Consider the following 17,861-nt stretch of genomic DNA (forward strand, 5'->3'; position numbering starts at 1 on the left):
CTATTGAAAATCTGCCCCCTGCCCCACCTAATTTATTTTCCATTTTCTTTCTGAATCATCTTGTTACTTTTGCTAACTGGCCTTTCTAGGGAAATTAATTTGAATTTATCCATCTTAAACTCCCTGAACTGGGTAGGTGAGGACAGAGATTTCAGTTAGGAGACAGGAGAATGATACGTAGTTATTTCATGTATAATTGCACAATTACCTTTTTAATTGCTTCCTTGCCACAACTCATTGAAATGTGAGCAGCAAGGAGCACCTGATTATTATCAACCCTTTGTTTCACAGCTTTATGTAACTTGCAAAAATGGTCAGACTGATTTCAGAAATTTACTGGGAAGATGCTTTGGGTTGTTTTTTTTAAAAAAATTCTTTTAAATTAAATTGCATTTCAGGCTAAGAATTGTGCAAAACTCAGAGAATTAAGGTGGTGTGCTTGGTGTGTGGCTATGAGAGGAATTCAGTGTTGCACTACTACGATTGTTCCATCAACACAAGCATTTCTGCAGGCCACACAGAACAATTTCACCTCCCTCTCCCACCGTAGTTTTTCCTGAACCTCCCAAGCATATTTGGGAAGGTGCAGGGGGAGCAGAGGGAGGGGGGGCAGTTGCTTTCAGGACTCATTGGACTGGCTCATTGGACTCTCACAGGACTCACTGCACCCACCAGTGCAACTATGTAGTTGAATGCAACCCTATATGCATAAGGTACAGAAGTGCCAGTAAAATAAGGAAGGCACTCTAAGAGTTTTATCTTCTGTCTTGGTGAAAGTGCCAGCCTATGTCCTGGCAACTGAATGATATGAAAAGAGATTTCTGATAATGGCCCAGTGATCTTTGAGGTGTGTGGACACTATGCCGCAGTACTGAGAAGTCTGCAGGACATTCTGACTTAGGTGTCAACTGGTATTTGTGCTTTATCGAAAACGTTCAAAGCATCTTGCTTGGCCATAATTTTATATGGTTGTGAGTCATGGATTATAACCAGAGCAATTTCCAAGAGATTAAATGGCTTTACAGCCAGCTGCTGTGATGTGATCTAGGTCCAGGGAGACTGTGTATAAAGTTACCAATTTTAAGTATAACAGGAAAAGTCTGCCAGTGTCCTTTCAAAATAGCACAGTTCAGAGACCAACTAGTGTCACTAGGCCACTGGTCAGGAGGAGTCGCAAAGTTTATCTCTACCCTTCGCCTACCAACTGCTGAGTGTGTGACACAGAAAAGAGAGCCAATGGAAAGCAGCTGAGCAGGAGACACCCCAAATGCTGTGTAAACTCAGCGGCTCTGGTTTCAGATTTCAGATGCCTCTGGTACTTGTAAAGTAGATGTTGTAACAACAGAGATGACATGTGGTGAAAGGCAGAAATGTTTAGGTGCCTATCCAAAATTACAACATCCTCTTTTGCCCTTATCCATACTTGTCCAAACTTTTATATATTATCATTATTGCTGAAATTACCAGTTACAAAATCTGTTCGCCCCCCCCCCAACACACTTTGTTGTCTGAATACCAGTTTCTCTAAAAAATTGCATTCCCTTACCAACATAGTGTTTTCACTTATGCATATTTGCAGCTGAGTTTCTGATGCTGGGGAGTGCCTACTATTGACCAGGGACATTTAAGTAGATGCCACTGTCGCGTTCTATAGCCTGTTCTGTGTATAATTAAGTGTCAGGAGCCAGAATCAGGAGTAGGTCAGCAATAACAACACCAGTGTCAGTGTCACCAGTGACAGAGAAACCAAAACAGTGCAGGCCTAGTGATCCCAGCAACTCTTCCCAGTAGGTCTTGCCCCAATGAGGCAGTTGCAAGGACAGAAGATCCCTGCCTTTCTACTGCTCTCTAAGGCGCCACCCCCAGTTCTTTCCTCAGCAGGTTAAGGCTCCATCGCCCTGTATCTCGTTGCTTTGTCCTTTTCATTTCTCTCTGTGTTGGAAGGGGAGCTGTTCATAGCTGGAGAGGGAGACTTTCTGGATTCTGCTGCCCCCTCCCCCCCGCTCCTCCCAGCCTCCTTGGCTACCTATGAGCCTGGACTGCTCTCTGCCTCAGCCTCTTCCTGCTCACTAACCCCTGTTGCCTCTTCAACTTCCGACTCCTCCTGGCCTGCTCCCTCTTCTCCCTCTGACCAGGCATCGTCGTCCCACCACCAATCCCCTGGATCTGAACCTTTTCCCCTTGGAGGTTCCCCAGCTGGTACCTCCAGTTACTCCTTTGCATGCAGCCAGTCCATGACATCAAGTGGCATATCGCTGATTCATTAGTGGCATATCGCTGATTCATTAGATGTTAGAAATCTGTCAATATTTGGGGCACATATTCCACATATTCTGGCAGAACATCAGTTGATTTCACAAGGGATTTCTCTAGCCCCCATTCTTCTCCAGCTACTCATGGGCAGAATGGTGAGTGGCATGGAGATGTGCACATTCAAATTAGTGGATGAGTTTTGCATATACAGTATTCTAGGTCTACCAGATTGGCCTATGAGGGGCAGATTGTGCTCACTGGCAAAAATTGCCCCTTTCTCCATTCTATATAAACTGCATCAGAATTGGAAACTTAAACTTTGCAGAATACTTTTATTTGAGGTAATGCCACAATGTGATTTACAGAGGGAAACTAACACAGGGAAGGAGGCCGTAGCTCAGTGGTACTGATAGAGCATCTGTTTTGCATGCAAAAAAACCCCACGTTCAGTTCCCAGCATCTCCAGGCAGGGCTGGGAGACTTCCTGTCTGAAATAATGGAAAGCTGTTGCCAGTCGGTATAGATCTTTCCCTACCTTTTAACACATACCAGAGAATGTTGACGATCATATTTTGGTTTTTGGACTTTGACTTTTCAGGCAATCATGAATTTTGAACATTCAGTGTCAACACATATAAGCAAGAGTTCATTTTATTGCATTTAGATGTAGTTTTTTTGCTGATTGCTGATGAGCTGTTTCCAGTAGCTTATAGGCAGCAGGTATAGCTGTGCTAGTAAATTGTATAAAATATACAATGGGCTCTTGAAGGATACATTCCCAGCCAAAGGCCAGATCAATAATGCATATTTAATCTGGAGTTTGGGTATATGTAGTAGAGCCAACTGAAGGAAATGGTACAAGGGGCAAGTAATGACAATGCAGGGTGGCCAGGCTCACTGCTATCTCCTTTTAACTTGCAAGGCCTCAGTGCTGATATCAGGGGAATCAGACACTGTCTGGTTCTTTTCCATTATTTGTTTCGCTCTGTGCATTGTCCCAGGGCCAAAGAGGCCATAAAAGTATTTAGCTCCTTGCTATGTATTTCTTTAAATCTGAGATGAAATCAGAAGGCTTATGTTACCTCTAATTAGGGGGAGACTCGTGGCTTCATTGCAGGAGTTTGCTGTGTCCTTGTCTGACTCTGAGGCACTGACCCTTCTCTTTCATTCCTATTTCTATCTCTCACCTAATCCCCCTCTAAAGTGATTTGTTCCTTTGAAGGAGATCTAGGTAGATAGAGCTAGAAAGCTATTTACTTTTTAAGTGACCAGACATAGCTGCATCCCATAATACCTTGCCACACATTTCATTCAGTCTCTCACCCTCCAAATGAACTCTGCTTACTCTGCTGCACTGTACCACTGCAGGCTATTACACTCAGCTTACGTTGTCTGTCATATTGTATTGATGTCACTGTGTTGTACTGCTAAATGTGCTGCCTTGCTGTATTTGATCCTACTGCCTGTCCTCTTTCCTCCCGGCACTGGTCCTTGGCTTCTCATGCAATCAGTTTACTTCACCCACCATCTGAGCTTAGTGGCTAATATAATATAATGCTCTTTTGGCATTGTCTGTGTGCATGCTATCTTTTACAGATTTCTTGCTCTTACATACTTTGCATTTGTCTTCATCACAGAGTTGGCAGCTCCCATTCTCTTTTTCCTGAGAGTAGTGCCGGGTACAATATATGATTAAAGTGCGGACATTTTTTGGCGGAAACAGAAATGTGATTATCAATATAATGCTCCCAGGGCTATCTACATTAATTACTATTACCCAAGAACAGTAGTTTCCCAGGAGCCAAATCCAGCCAACCAGTAACTTGACCAAACAAATCATATGAACTTAGGAAGCTGCATTTATACTGAGTCAAGCTATTGGTTCTTTGGTAGAAGGCCATAGTTCAGTGGCACAGCATCTGCTTTGCATGCAGAAGGTCCCTGGTGTTCAATTCCCAGATAGGACTGGGAATGTTCCCTGCCTGAAACCCTGGAGAGCCACTGCCAGTCCGTGTAGGCAATACAGAACTACCTGGACCAATAGTCTGACTTGGTATTCCTATCTGGTCCTGTTCTTGTCCCCTGCCTAACAACAACTCTCCAAGGTCTTTCTAAGCTTTGCTATCTGAGACTTTATTTTGAGATGCCAGATATTGAGCTTGGAATGCAAAACATTATTAAAAAAAAATATTGCTGCACTGTGGCCTGCCCTGGGAAACCTTTCTACTATAATTCTCAGCCAGCTAGGACTTGATCTATGAAAATGAAGAATGCAGTCTTTGTCCAAACCACAATCTGTGAATGGGACCAAACTAATCATTCCTGGGGGAAATGCAGAGATTGTTTGAACCAGATTGGAAGTATGTCTTATAATTTCCCCAAGAAAAAAAATCCCCCCAAAAGTAACTCCATGGCCTCAATCACCAACAGACTGGTCAAATCAGAAGGTCACTTAGCAATCTTTAGGCCAGGGATCCAGTATTGGATGGGATCCACATTCTCATTTCATTTTGCTTTGTAGTTTTCCATAGCTCTTTTCCCCATCCATCTGTCTTTCTGATTTCTATCCTCTTCCTGTATGCTCTTCTTGGGCTTTCTATAATTGGATGTGAAATGGTTGTGTGGCATTTAAGGCAGGATACTGAGGCAAACTGATGAGCTTGGGGGAGATTCAAAGACAGCGATTTTCGGATTCCCCCCCCCCCAATGTAACTAAACGTGATTTGAGTTTGAAGAGGGTATTACTGGGTTCCCTGTGAAGTAAAATCAATGTTGGTAGAGGGCAACTTCAACGGGTTGAGTGAGTTCAAGACAGAATGTATTTAAAGGCCTATTGTGACTGATGCAGGGCAAAGAGAAGTTGTACCTGAGACATCCACTGAATTTTCAGTGCCCCATTTTATGTGTTCATTGTATGCAAGGCTTAAGTTAAAAGTTAAAAAAGTGTGTAGTAAATGGAAGATTATGAGAGGAGTGCCTTGTCTATAATGATATGCATTATTGGCATTATTTTACAACCACGTAGTAGTGTGTGGTTGTTTTTCAACAAAATCCATTTTAATTAACTCTGTACTCATGACTTAGACATATGCAGTGCTGCTGTTAAAATAAAATGGAGGAAGCAAAGTAAGGGGACAGTGGCAGCTGTCCATGAGTGCCACTAGGGCAACAAGCTACTCTGCTGCATGGCTATTTGCACTTAAGAACATAAGAAGAGACCGCTGGATCAAGCCCATCATCCATCTAGTCCAGCATCCTTTTCTCACAGTGTCCAACCATATGCCTGTGGGAAACCCATAAGCAGATTGAAGCACAATAACACTATCTCTTCCTTTGGTTTCCAGCTCCAGAGATAAAAACTCAAATTGGAATTTACCATCTCACCTCCCTGTACATTGCTACTCATATTAGGGAGTTTTGCTATTATTTTCCTAGTGTAAATATTGTCTTCTCTTTTGAAATGATCACATGTAGCACTAAAACCATTCACAGAATGCCAAAGTCAACAGGACTCCGTATCGCTTAGTGCCATTATGTTCAAAACCTCCTTAGATCAGACTTCAAAACTTTATTATTCCATGCCAGGATGTTGGTTTCATGATTCATATATAAATTGTTCAGCACCAAGATCCCTGTTGAGCGCTCTACAAACATTAACTAACAAGAGTAATGCAAATATAATTCCTCTCCTTTTCTGCATGCTTAGCTTTGCATTCTCAGTGCAGGTGTCCACAGCAGGGAATGGGTCATGCATATATCTATTTGGAGAATATACCAAGTATATATAAACAGTGTTCTGTCATGCTCAAATAACAGCTCTCTGGGTCATGCTGAGAAATTCTGAGGTGTTTCTTCTCCCCCACCCCATTTCAACAGAGCAAGAGTGGTATTTGCTGATGTGGACTATCACTTGGGGAGACAGACTGAAATCACTAAAGCAGGGGTAGGCAACCTAAGGCCCGGGGGCCGGATTCGACCCAATCGCCTTCTCAATCTGGCCCGCAGACAGTCCGGGAATCAGTGTGTTTTTACATGAGTAGAATGTGTGCTTTTATTTAAAATGCATCTCTGAGTTGTTTGTGGGGCATAGGAATTCTTTCTCTTTTTCCAAAATATAGTCTGGCCCACACATGGTCTGAAGGACGGTGGACCAGCTCATGGCTGAAAAATGTTGCTGACCCCTGCACTAAAGGATTAGAAATGAGCTTGTTTTTCACATTTTTCTGAATGGGCTTTTGTCAGCCATGTTCCAACCATGTCTGTGTTGCAGTGCATTAAATGGTGGAGATACTAGTGAAGATCCTGACAATGATAGTCTGAGCTGCCATAGGATGGGAGGACTGTTGTGATCCAGCGGAGGTGTGGGGCAGGCAGAAGGACCAATGTGAAGAAGGGTAAAAAGGAGAAGCCAAAGAAACTGGGACTTAAAGGTATGGGCTGGAGAAGACAAAAGGCTGAGGGTGGTGAGTGACGTGGAGTAGTCCAGAGAAATGACATGAAAAGGGTAGAAGGCCTGAAGGAGGAGAGGAGAGTAGGAAAACTGGTAGAGACAGCAGAGAGAACTAGCATGCCCTGAAGCTGCAAAGCTGAAATAACCAAACAAATATTTGGCTGTTGGCCTCTAGTTATAAGAATAATCATAGGGCTTCTTTGTAACCATGTTGTATTACAGCTATATCAGATTGCTTCCAATCCCATCTCTGTGTGCACTGACATCCGTGAGGGATGCCTTGATGCTCTCGTCTTTGATGTTATTTCTATCCACATGCATTAAGATTCCAAGGTGCACCCCATATGCAAACAGACTGCCCTGAGGCTATAACATTGCTCTGTAAAGTCTGCTTTCTTCACAAGGGCTTTTTGTTTGTTTGTTTTGTAATCCTGAAGTGCATAGGAGTATTTTCCCTCTGAAGAATGATGGCTTTATTATATATGTTACAGTGGTGTCCAAACTTTTTTCAAAGAGGGCCAGATTTGATGAAGTGAAGGGCCGTGAGGGCCAACCAAAGTTGTTGAGCTTTTTTAGGATTTCACCCCAGAAAATGAACTGCCACAGGGGCCAGATTAAACTGACCGGCGGGCCAGATTAGGTCCCTGAAACAGATTTTGGACATGCCTAGGTGGAACATGAGGAATAGGATGGCTTATAGTCCACATCCCTACCTCAAAAGTAACATTTCCTGGATTAGGACTATGAATTGGTTCTATTGTCAGGAATCATGGGTATGTTCAGAGGCTGTGCTGAATGCAAATAGCAGAGGGTGGCTGTATCCATCACAGCTCAGTTTTTGGGATCAGCTGGTGGGGCAAGTGTACAAGACTAGATGGAGCTTTGACCAGATCCAACAATATTTTTTCATGTTTTTATCAAAATCTCATCTTTCACATCCACCTAATTTCAGTACATCCGAAGATTCTGCAGAAGAACCACGTTGACATGGTGTTTCAGCCTATGGTGGTCTTGTACAGAGGTGCCAACTTGAATAAAATATTGGGGGGGCATTTGAATGACAAGTCCATCAACTTTGGCTCAGCCCCCTCAAATATTTTGTAGGGGGGTGAAGGAGCTTCAGCCCCTAGGAGTTGGCTCCTATGGTATTGTTCTAGAAATGATCTTCCAAAAATCCCAGTTGAGTGCTGCTTCACCAAACCAGGAACATGAAAAACAGGAATTAACTATCATATGGACACAGTTTGAGCCATGAGTTTCTGCTGCAGAAAGACAGGAACAATAAATGATTTAGCCATAATATAAATGCTTAAGCACTGTACAGTGGTACCTCGGGTTACAGACGCTTTAGGTTACAGACACTTCAGGTTACAGACTCCGCTAACCCAGAAGTAATACCTCGGGTTAAGAACTTTGCTTCAGGATGAGAACAGAAATCACGTAGCAGCGGCACGGCAGCAGCAGGAGGCCCCATTAGCTAAAGCAGTGCTTCAGGTTAAGAACAATTTCAGGTTAAGAATGGACCTCCAGAACGAATTAAGTTCTTAACCCGAGGTACCACTGTACTTGTGAATTAGATGATAAAGACCTTTTAATTTGAAGTGGCTGCCCTCTTTTAACCCGGATGATGCAACCATCCTGGAAACTTATCAAGAGTTTGATATCTGCAGGTAAATTTGAATATTATACATGTCTAAATCTAATGTAATGAATAATGAATAAATCTAATGATTAATTCATCATGCTTGTTTTGTGTGCTTTTTAGTACATTTATATCCCACCTTTCCTCCAAGGAACTCCAGGTGGCAGACATTGTTTTTCCTTTTCCTATTTTATCCTCACAACAGCCCTATAATATAGGTTGGCTGAGAGCTCTTAACTGGCCAAAGGTTACCCAGTGAGCTGTGTGTCTGAGTAGGATATGAACCCTGCTCTCCAACAACCTCGTCCCATGTTCTAACCACTTCAACCATATGTATAATGAGAATAAGTTGATCCTAATAAAAAGTATTATATTACTAATTCTCTGACTTCTAGATATTCATATGCAATTAACATAATAGGCATAAAAACAGCATAGGTATGTTTAGTCATATGACACATATTTTGAAATGTAATTAGCAAATTTCGCCTTAAGGTGAATTTTCTGTTAAACACAAATTATTTCACTTTACTGGGATGATCAAGAAAGCCTTGTTAGTTACAAAATCAGACACACAATTATGTGACAGTCAAATGCTGTTTTGTGGATGACTTGGGTTTAAACACCTGCTTAGTCATAACCTCTGTGGCTGTATCTTATTGGGCAAGCAGCACTCCCTTCATCCATCAGCTTTCCATCTGTAAAGTGTGCATGTAAATAACCTGGATTGTTGCATGTAAATAACCTGGATTGTTGTGGTTATTTCAATCCAGCTGGGGGACCCATGTGGAAAAGGAGGTTTCTGTAGATGATGCAAATTCACACCTAGATGTGCATCCGTGTTGCCCCACTGAACTAACTAGATGCATCTGGGGTTTTGTGCATCCCTTTTGCTAGCGTTACTACTTGTTAGACTGAACTTGAACTAGATTTCTTTTTCAAGTGTTATAATAGCAGTACCCATTATGTCAAGAACATAGTGAGGTAAAGACCTGCTGGACCAGGCTCAAGGTGCTACTATTAATATATTAAAAACCCTAACAGCTTGGGACCAGTTTACTTGCAGAATCCCCTTGCCCCATGTATGCCCACTCGAGCGCTTCAATCTGCGAAACTGGCACTATTACAAGTGCCACATTATGCTCATTCCACAATCGTAAGAAATCAATCTGCTTGCCTACTGACACCAGGCAGGTGCCTTCTCTGTATTCCTTTTGGCACCTGCTTAAAACATTTTTGTTGAGGCATGCCTATCCAGATCTATAGAAACGTGGGGTTTTTCCCCTTTTCTTTTAGCTAGTGTTGATTTTGTATAAATATTTTAATACTTGTTTTCAACTTTTTGTAAATAATTTTAATGTCTTATTCTACAATGTTGTAAACTGCTTTGAGGTTGTTGATTTTACAATCAAGCAGTATATAAATTTTGTTGAATAAAATAAAAACACACATCTCTCAATGAGAAAGTGATGTTGTTTTGGTGTCAACCTTCCTCCCTCCCAAATGCTGAGATCACTATTTTGCTTTTAACCTCTCTGTTTATCTGTGTTTTTTTATGGGATATGAATACATAAGAGCAGGTGCCCTTGATCCCTTCTCAGTATACTCAGCTTGTCAGATGAGCAAGGAAAATAAGCTGAGCAGCAGTGGATTGAGTTAAAATGCCAAACTAGAGTTTAATAAGAAATCTTGAAGTTGCAATAGTTGACATTGCCACAGCTGGACACCCTCTCTTTTCCTCATTCAAATCAAGCCGTGGATTGTAGACATCTTGTATAATGTCATTGTATTAAACTGCAGGAGCTTGATGTAAAATGAAGTCTATAGCTCTCCAGGTAGGAGAGAGGTAGTTTGGATTCTTACCATAACAATACTACTAAGAGGTGTGCGCGCTGACAATCACATAAGCATATCCTACCACCATCTATTGGGATTTACTGGCAAATAACCAGATTAACGCTTTTACATTAATGCAAATAGCCAGTTCCACTTTGGCATGTGATTTCCCGTCCTCTGGGTGACCAGCAAAAGGTGGCCTATCCAGCAGCTCCATCTACGAGGCCTTCTGCAATCTGTCGTGTGCTCCCAAGAATTCCATCCCATTTATTTAAATGAATACACCATGCTTGGATAATTGCTTTCCAGCTCAAAGTGCTTCTTAGCAACAGCAATCACTGCAGTTTCTAGGCACCAGCTGCAGGAATGTCATTTGAATGCCATGCCTTGCCATAAGGAGCAATGACAGAGGCCAGTTTGGACACACAGGTTTATGACATTGGTCTTCCAACCTCCCCCTTCTGTCACATTAAGCATTGTACTTTAGAACACAACTCCAGGTACAAGATTTGCCCCAAGTGATTCACCACTCCTGGAGCCCTTTATAAATGATTACATGATCTGAATTTTCAGTCATGGATGCACTTGTACACCCAACAGATCCCATGTGATCATGCTAGCATGCAGAGTTCCCTGTTGCCGTTTTGGGGGGAAAGGGGAGTGTGTATTGCCATGGGAGAGATTAATACAACCACTTGATTGCTGTCTACATGAACACAGCTGTGGACAACAGTGATGTCACAGTACTGACACTCACCACAAAATAGATTCTAGCATCTCATGAAAGCTCCAAATAATAAATAAATCTAATAATTTTTGAATACCGACTTGAATCCAAGGAACTCCTACCACCAGTAGAAGTTACTTCCATACATACAAAGGGGAGTATTTCTAATACTTGCTGCTCCCCTACTTACACCCCACCATCCCCACTGCATCCTCCTGTACAACACTGCCATTCCAAAGTACACAACACCCTTTTACCTAGAAGTGGCTTTTTAGGAGGTAGAACAAGTTGGCACAGTGGCAGCAGGAAAATCCACTTATGGAACTCTGTGTTCTCTGGACTCAGATTAAATACCCACAAATTTATACACGTATTTATTAATAAATAATACTATAATAAATGAGTTGTGTCCAGTTGTTTAAGTGTTCAAACAATTTGTCATGCATTGCATCCAATCCAACAATGTGGTTGTGTGAGCAAATGTTCTGCTTGTGCCATGGAACTTCTCCTCAGTCTCCTCCCACATGCCCACATGCCCCCTAATCTGTCTGGAGGTTTGGGGGGAATCCCCAACACAGATTAGGAGGGAGTGAGGAGCATATGGGAGGATGGAGGGGAGTTCTCTTGTGAAAGCAGACGTTCTGCTCATGCAGTGACTTCATTGAATACAAAGTTTTATCATTTCAACAACCCTGCTAGGTAAATAAGTATTACAGTACTATTCCCATATTGCAGAGAGGGACTCTGTCTCCATCTCAGAGATAGTAGCAGAAATGAGATTTGAACTGAATACTTCCCTACCCACAGCATATACTCTTAGCTACTATGCTGCACCATCATCATAATTGGCATGCCCTGGGTTTTTTTTTCTGAGGGAGGGCACAGTTGTAAATGACAATGCACTTCAGGGACATTTGTAATGCCAGATTGTATCTTGTGAAATGATTTTCAGAAGACCATGTAACAATGGATGGTTGCAAACTTATGTTGTCACCTGACTTGGTTTTAGGCGGTTCTGAGCAGAAGTTCAAGCCTCATTCCATGGCATCTGTCCAATGCAAGCAGTATTAAGATTGTGCTGCAGGTTTTGAAAAAATATGTGGTGTTTCAACACAAGTGTATGTTACAGTGGTGTATTGCCTTGTATGGACAGACCCTGCCCCCCCCCCCAAGACCCTCCTACAGCTAACTCATGCAGAGTGGAATTGATGTGACTGAATAGAAGTTGCCTCCCTAAATAAAGCCACTCCTCTCCTAGTAAATGGTTTTTCTGGATTGATTTTTCTTCCTTTTGATATGTGAACTCAGCAGACAACAGAGCCTAGAGTAATCAAGGCCTTCCTCTGCTGTGTGCTGCTCCCCACCTGCTGCACATTCTTCACTTAGCACAACCCAAGTATGGATTTTTGAGCCAAAAAAAAAAAAAAGGAATTCTGGACTCCTAACAAGTCTATGATGTATTATGTATCTTGCAATATAGTATTGACTGTTCCAGATCTTTCCCATTTCTTACATAGATTTTTTTTATATAATTCCCTTTTCTCCACCATGCTTCAAACACAAAACCTGGTGTGTGTGTGTGTGTGTGTGTGTGTGTGTGTGTGTGTGTGTGTCATGCATATACACAGACATATGTACATCCACATACATTACCAATCATTCACTGGGCTTTCTTCTTGCTCTACAAATAATCCCAGTGTAAACAATCCTGACCTAAACCTCACCACCATGAGGTTCATTTCCACTGAACCTCCCTAGCATTCCAGTACCAGTACAGGAATGGCACATGGGGGCCAGCAGGGGGCACACTGCTGAATCTCATAACTCTCTGCCTCTCTGTGCCTTTTCCTCACAGATGCTGCCTGCTCCTTCGCCCTCTCCAAGTGGGCAAACTGGCAAGAGCAAAGGCCTCTACTTCCTTTATCCTCAGCCAGGCAGTCTGGTGCGGCTTTGGCCCATTAAATCAGATTGGGCAAGCAAATGGGAGTGGTGACAGTGGCAAGGAGGGGGTTCCATAGAGAACGCGCCCATGGCCTGCCCCTACACGCAAATCAAGCTAACACTGACACACAAAGCTACAGAAACTCTGAGTTGATTCCATGTTCTCAATCTAATAGAAAACGGCTGAAACCTATCAAGATTTCAAAATTCAAAGGCCATGCCTTTGCTTCGTAACTCTCTTCCGCCTCCAAAAACTCAAGTTGTAGTTGCAATTCAAATGCATAAGGCGGGGGCAGGTTGAATAGCCTCTTGACTAGATATTTGTTGTCACCAGTGTCTGTGAGTTTTCTGGTTGATTAACTGTATATGTGTGAGGCTACAAAACCCATTGATTACATGCGATTGTCTGCAGTTCATTAACTGGCAAGCTGCCCCAGCGCTGTACAGAGAGAACAAATGAACCTTTCCATCTAACTTCTCTTTTCCTCTGTTAAACCTCAGTAAGAGACAGGCTCTGGGTTAAGGAGCCTGTGGCCCTCCAGTTGTACTTGGACTCCGTGCCCATCGGCCTCAGCCAGCATGACCAATAGTCATGGATGATGGGAGTTGTAGTCCAGCATTGCCTGGAGAGCCACAGATCCCCTATACCAGTTGTAGGCAATTGGCTCTAGGAGCTGGCTGCCAGCCAAGTGGGCCAGAAGTAAGTATGTAGGAGCCAGCCAGGAGTTAAGTTAAAGAGCAACAAGCAAGGACCACAGCAGCCAGTCAGGTGTGTAGTAGTTTAAACCAGACAGCAGTTAAAAGCATCCTTACACCAGAGACAAGTGGATAGCTCAGTTGGTTAGAGCGTGGTGCTGGTAATGCCAAGGTTGTAGGTTCTATCCCCATATGGGATAGCTGCATATTCCTGCATTGCAAGGAGTTGGAGTAGGTGATCCTCAGGGTCCCTTCCAGCTCTACAATTCTATGATGCAAAGTTGTAGAGACATAGACAGAAACTCTGGTGGCTAAGGCTTTTTATAACGCCAATCCAGTGGACTGAAGAATTGGCCATGGGGTCAGCTGACTGAATTCTTTGTCGGGTTGGCACTGCAGTCTAGATAGTGCCCTTGAACCTCAGAGCTCACTCTACTAGACTTTCAGTGGATACAGTGCTCTGGTGGTGAAGAATGAAAGGCACAGGAGCTTCACTAGTGGGGACCAGGGGTGCCAACTTGAATAAAATATTGGGGGAGGGCAGGTAAGTCCCACCCCACATAATCGATCACATGATACATGATACGATCACACATACTATTTGAATGGCAATGCCCATCAACTTTGAGGGAGATTTTTATACGGGGGGGGGGGGGCATGAAGGGACCCGTCCCTAGGAGTTGGCTCCATGGGGGGGACCCATGGCTAGAATCTCTCAGGGCCGGTTTCTTCATTGCATTTAGTATATAAGGGCCCCTCACTCTTGTACAAGGATGCATGCATTGTGTGACATGGCAATGGCTGTGCTGGTGTTCTTTTTAAAAATCCTAGTATATGTTCAAGGAATCGGAAACAGGAACTAGCTGTTTATTAGTGCTTGGAATTATTTTAGCCTTTAGTCACATTTATACAATTATTAATGTGGAATAAGTCAAATATAGAATATAAATAATCACCCTGAAGTTCCCATATCAGATAATTGTGGTTAAATGTGTTTTAAAAAGATATCAGATACCAAATCCAAAGCTACTGCTAAAAATTTTATATCATTATGAGTTCTGCTGCCTTCTTTACATTTGATTGCATTTGTTAGCTTCAAAGCAATTTAACAACAGAATAAAATACAAGCAGATAAAATCAATTAAAAGTAAATTTTAAAGCAGCAATATAATAAAAAGGATTAGTCCAACCACCACCCCACCAAAAGATGAGCACTAGAGTGGAGACTAGCTTAACTACCAAAGGCCTTGGTAAATAAAAATATATTAACCTGGCACTCAAGAACTGACAGAGGTGATGCCGAGTGTGCTTCTATGAGGAGAACCTTCCATGGGCAAAGAAAAAGCCCATTATTGTGAAGATCCCCTTCATACCAGCCTCAGCTGAGGCACGTGGCTATAGGCTTCTGGTGATGGTGCCATCACCATGTTTCTTTTTATCTAGGCCTTTGGTTGATTAACATTCTATGTCCTTTTAAATGTTTTTGTGAGGGGGGGTGTTATTGGTTTGTTTTTGTTTCTGTTTTTATTATGTATTTCCTGTTCTCATTTTGTACGTTTATGTTGTGAACTGCCCTGTGATCTTTGGATAAAGAGCAGTATACAAATTTAACAAAGAAATAAAATAAGGACCACAGAGTCCAGGCTGCTGATCCTTGAGGTACTGGGGTCTTCAGTAACATAAGCCTTTATTGGTCAAACCCTGCACTTTGAACCTAGAAGCTAACAGAGAGTTTTAGCTGGAGCTGACTAAAACTGAAGCATTATTGTGGGGGCAAGCAGTTGCCCTGCAAATCTGAAGCAAGATTGGTATTCATGTTGCCTGGCTTTAGGAATTTACTTAATTGCTTCCAATGGGTCATAAAGACTCCATAAGCCTCCAGTGCTCTCTCATCCATAGGAAAGGAAACTGGATCACAGCCCCTGTTTTCTTACCACTTGGGGAAAGGGGGGGCCAGCTTATGATGAGACCTTGAATATTTTACAGATAACTAGCCTTTACAGCAGTGTATTTATACCAATGATTTGGAGTGTCCTTTTCACACTGTAATGTCCAAGATTATTAATATTTCAGAGTTCTACACAAACACAACTCCTATAGTGTTCACAGCTCAGATTCCACCCCACTCTCTTCACCTCTCCAGTTCCTCTTTGTTGATATCCCCAGATATCCCCCTTGTCTGATTTATTCCATCAAACTCCACACTTCTTAGACATTTATAAATATTTTACTGTATAACACAACACTGTGTCAGAAGTTAGCTTCTAAGCAATCTCATTCTGCCATTCAACACAAAACAGCATGAGTGGGTGCTCACTGGCACTGTGGGTTAGGGTGGAATTGTTGTGGATGACTCATCCAAATGCAGTGTTTTGTTCCAGAAACAGCATCACTGCAGTATGTGGCCATGTCTATATAATAGCCCATGTTTTTCCTTGTTGATGCTGCACCAGGTTATCAAAACGTTAGATAATTCCACACCTAATTTGCATGGATAATTGCCAATGAATATGCACACAGACAAAAGTGTTTCTGTAAGCAGAAAGCCTGCAATCTGTAAAAGTGGCTTGATACCGACACAGAAATGCTTAGAGATCACATAGAAAAAAGGAGGGGAGGCTTTTTTCCACGCATGGAAGGATTCCATGCATTTTCTGTGTGGCCACAAATGTGAATCATGCAGAAATGTATGCTGTGTATACCTGCAAGAAGCAAAAGCAAATTTTACAAACTGAGCTGTGACATTTAGAATCTATACAGGAATGACAAAACTATTTAGTTATCTTTATTATGTGTTCAGCTTTGCAGAGGTGACAGTAAGAAATGGATAAGGTACCTGATTAAGTGATTGGCATGGTATCTGATATCCGTAACAACCACTTCCTTAGGAAAATTCATGAATTCTTTGGTCATCCTTAAACGTAACATGAGCTAAGTTGTCTTTCTAATTTGCATGGGTTTTTTTTTTTTTAAATGAGGTTTTGTTCTATTTCAGCTGTTGTTTCTCTTCAAAGATTGGAAAATTGTAAGGCCCACTGTTCAAAGGTTTCAGATGGCACATAGAATATATACGTATGCCCAGGGCATAGTCCAACCACTTTTAAAGTGGTTTTAACAGAATATTTGAGCACTGACTTAAATCTCTTCCATGAGATCAATGGAACTTAAGTACGTTATAACTTTGACTAGTTCGTGCACACAATGAATAATTTATTACAGAGCAGGTTTCATCTCACCATGCTGAAGACTGGCATGGCAATAAACTTTAAACTGGATATTTTACTTAACAACAAAATACATTTCTGGATACAAAAGAAGCAAACAAGAAAAGGGGGAAAGGAACTAAACAGACAGCTCAGGAAAGCCACCTAGCTTTCTGTTCCTAGGTACACTGACCCTTTAGTGGCTTTTCTCTCTAAATGCAGTGGTTGTTAATTAAAAGCTGTTTGACAGACCAAATGTTCCCATCCACAAGAATTAAAACCTCAGACACACAAGATATACTCTATGGGGCAAGTTCAAGAGATGGAATTGCTCTAATGATAGAGCTTTGTTACTACTGTCACAACACTGGAAGACTTCATACAACAGTTGGTTTATTAGAAAGTTGCTGGACACTTTGCAGATCCTTAGAGAAACTGTGTCTTTCTTCTCAGTAGACATGACTGCAAAATGTTCCTACACTGCAGTGTTAGGAGGGGCATGAGCGTGAAGCAACCTAACCCCCCAAGAATCGTGTTTTGCATCACTTCCTGAAGTTCAGTAGAATGGGAAAAGATGGTTCCAGGCTGGCATAGAGTTTGAGATATATTAACCCTCTGTAGAACACACTGCATTTTTTGTCCCATTAGCAAGAGTGTTCCATCCCAACTTAACTCCTGTAATACAGGATGAGTTTGTTTTTAAATTCAGCAGTTTCCAAGGGCATTGTAGGTAAAGCATCTTAAAACAGCCTGGAAGCCAACGCTGAAATGTTGTTCCCTCTGAGTTGATGTCTTTCATGATCTGAGCTGCTGTAGTTGGTACCAGCTGTAGCTTCCAAATTGTCTACCTGACTTTTAGAAGACATCTAAAAGCAACTCTGTATCAGGAACATTTTTAATGTCTAATGTTTTACAATTTTTTTATGTGCTGTAAGCCACCCAAAGTGGCTGGGAAACCCAGACAGGTACATGGGGTATAAATAAAACCACCACCCTCCTCCTCCTCCTCACTACTACTACTACTACTACCGCTACTGTCTGTAAGGGTAGTTCCAAATAGCTTGCATTTCAATATTATAGTTATAAGGAAATGAGCATCTATGCATACTCTGT

At 42.0% G+C, this 17,861-nt stretch overlaps 1 long non-coding RNA gene across 1 annotated transcript in view; it reads left to right on the forward strand.

Moving 5' to 3' along the window:
* Positions 1 to 17,861, forward strand: part of LOC310697002 — a 38,282-nt gene that overhangs the window by 7,764 nt on the left and 12,657 nt on the right. Inside the window, exon 2 of the long non-coding RNA XR_014520838.1 lies at positions 12,764 to 12,815. This is a non-coding gene — a long non-coding RNA (uncharacterized lncRNA). The remainder of the gene's footprint in view (positions 1 to 12,763; positions 12,816 to 17,861) is intronic.

This window comes from Podarcis liolepis (assembly GCF_965112155.1).
Source record: "Podarcis liolepis genome assembly, chromosome: 2".
Lineage (NCBI taxonomy): Eukaryota > Metazoa > Chordata > Lepidosauria > Squamata > Lacertidae > Podarcis > Podarcis liolepis.